We start from the raw sequence: 3088 nt of genomic DNA, 5'->3' as shown, positions 1-3088 counted from the left end.
AAGTATAGCATGCATCATTACATTTAAGCATATCAATCAACATTCTTCATTAGCTTCATTTAGAGCACCTTCATTCATTAGACATTATATCTTCATTCTCATTAACTTCATCATAAGAGCACATTCATACATTAGCCATTAAGACTTAGAGAACTCACTATGACCCTCTCAAAGCCTACTCATGCAATACACGGATGACATCCCATACTACCACCCACACTTCATTATGGTTTAAATTTCTCCAGAGAGCACCAACGAGATGTCATTTTGGCTGCGAAAGTCATATTGTTCACACACATTATGTTGCAATTAGTATATCATGTTTCTCTGCTTTATCGTTTACATTACAAGTTCTAATCCAATGTTCAGATATGACAGCTACACCATGCTAGCTAAAAGATTCTAAGAAGCAAGAACATTCTAAATATATGGAATATTAAAAGGTCATCCTATTTTACTAAGTTTACATTGCCAAATGGTGGAGATAAAACTATGTTAAACTTCATATAGGTCATTAGGATTAGTCAAATAGTGATATATCCAACTTATTTTATATTTTTTTGTCTTTATACATCTTAAAAATAGAAAATGTGAAACAATGATTTTGTACTCCAGAATTTCAGATTGAAACAACTTGTATATATCAAAGTAAACAAGTTGACCAAAAAGTTTTACCAGCTTCAATGGCATTTCTAGCAGCAATTCGGAAATTGTTAACAACTTGAGGAATTTAATCCGTCCTCAATTGTCGTGGTGGTGTATATTGTTCATCATCTAGGCCATTAGAACTAATTTGAGTTTTTATTGGCTTGTTTGTGCTGGAGATAGGAGCTTGTCCATTGGGTTGGAAATCTATAGTGAAAAGGAGCAGGAGTTACATTTAACGATAGATAAATTGGTTAAAACCACTAAAACAAATCTAGTTACCTTTGGTAGAAAATTCTCCATGTATGCCAAAGTTGCCAAAAAGAGATTCCTCCTTTGTCATGGATGGCATTTACAATTGGTTTCCAGGCCTCAACTTGATCCTTCCTCCATATACCAGGTGTATTTTTGTACCTTTAATTAATAAAGTATTTCAAAAGTTTATTTGGGAGGAAATCAATTACAACTACAGATTAAACTTGGTAAATTGCATGAGCAACTCCTGTAGCTTCTGATATAAGAAAACTGCCATTTGTGCTTCTTTGTGAGTAAAAATGATAGCATGAGCTTGAGGAACATTGCCATATGATCTTTTCCTTGTTAATGGTGTCAACACAACTCTGGATAACATATAAAGTGTCATAATAAGAACTAGTTCATACTTTTATCGATCAAATTCACAGGGCTATATGCATCACTAGGATGTCAAAACTCCAAACTCAATGCTCATCCAAAAAAAAAGCGCTTGAATTTAAGTAAGACGAGAAAGATCACTTAAGCCTCATTTGATTTCATTAAGATAAACACATTTGGTGTTGTCTCTAGATTTCAACACTGGATTATGAAGATCCTTTGTTATTCAACATCTAAATATGTTTAATTTATTTATTTGATAAAAAACATGAAATATCATTTTCGTTCGTTGGTGGAAAACTGACAGTGGTGCTAGTTATGATAATAAAAGTAGGGATTGACTATAATTATGGTAATTGTTGGCAGTGGTGGTGGTGAAATGATGGTGATGACAATGGATATAACAATAATTACGGAAGTTGTAGGTGTGGTAGAGACTAACATTAGTAGTTGACAGTGTTGTTGATTGTGATGATAGTTGTGGTAGGTGGTTGGCAACGGTGGTGGTAGTAGATGTGATGACATAGTTGGTTATGGTAGTGATGGGTAGTTATGGATAGAGTAGTGGTGAATATTATTCACACAAAAAATCCTTTAATAAAACTACCTACTTAAACAAACATTTCTACCATATTTATCAATTCTGCATATACTTTAAAATAATTACATATTATTTCACTAATTAATAATTTCATACTAGATTTCAAGTCAGATACGCTTAGATACATTTATTTTGTCTATTATATATGCTCTAAAATATAGATACATAGGGAGAGAACCGACTGAGAGAGGAAGAGAGAGTCAATGTACTCCAGATACATGTGAATTACATTATATACATGTATTTGGGATACTAGATACATTCAAGATATATTTTGAAATACATATAAATAGGGAGAGATGCGAGCAAGAGAGGAGAGAAACGAGTGAGATAGGAGAGAAGCGAGCGAGAGAATTAGTGTATCTCACATACAAGTGAATCCAATTAAATACAATGTATCTTAAACAAATTACACCTACTTTTGACTTCATATATATGAGATACATGTAGTGAACGCATCCATACATATACTTAAGGACCAAAATCTAGCACGAATAATAATTTTGAAAATTTATCGGAAGGTACGTAATTATGCTCTAAACTAGTGGATTTATGTTGTGTGGCCTAAAATTAATTATATGAAGATTTAGTAGGTTATGAGCTTCCTTATGTTTATATTGATTCAAAGATTGAGCCATTAATTGTCTAAATACCTTGAAGAGCACAAGCTTTCAAATATGTTATTCGACTCCCATACAATCTCATTTGATTTATGAAGTTCACATGAGGCATTTGATATAAATGGCAAAAGATCCAACAAGACAAGTTATCATTCCGTTCATTATTCGTAAATTGTAATAGAGTTATAAATTCAGGATTTCTTTGATCAAAATCATCCATTTCAACCATAAGAAGTGCATTATCAAGCAATCTATATTCCAGACAGCACCAAAAATATATTATATGAAACTATTTTTAAACAAGAAAGTCAAAAGTACCTGTGAGAAAGTTGAAAGTTACCTATTTTATAGGGTGTGAGCAAAGGATTTTCCATTTCGTGCTTTCTCCTCTATTTTGGCCTTCGCTGCAATTTTCGCACTACAATGCAAAAGTGGTTGTTAGTGTCGGGAATAAACTTGCAACAGAAATAATATTTGCGGTAATAAAAGCAATAAAAGCAATAAAAGCGGAACATAACAATGCGGTTAATCAACAAGAATAAAAAGAGCAATAATGAAACCAAGATTTTACGTGGAAACCCCCATGAAT

At 32.6% G+C, this 3088-nt stretch overlaps 1 pseudogene; it reads right to left on the bottom strand.

Moving 5' to 3' along the window:
• Window positions 1-643: 643 nt before the first annotated feature.
• On the bottom strand, window positions 644-2873 carry LOC125809275 (putative 12-oxophytodienoate reductase 11; annotated as a pseudogene).
• Window positions 2874-3088: the final 215 nt, after the last annotated feature.

This window comes from Solanum verrucosum, unplaced genomic scaffold (assembly GCF_900185275.1).
Source record: "Solanum verrucosum unplaced genomic scaffold, falcon-dt-bn FXZP01000062.1, whole genome shotgun sequence".
In the NCBI taxonomy this organism is placed as follows: domain Eukaryota; kingdom Viridiplantae; phylum Streptophyta; class Magnoliopsida; order Solanales; family Solanaceae; genus Solanum; species Solanum verrucosum.
The sequence above is the reverse complement of the archived record's forward strand: the minus strand, read 5'-3'. Positions and strand labels throughout refer to the sequence as shown.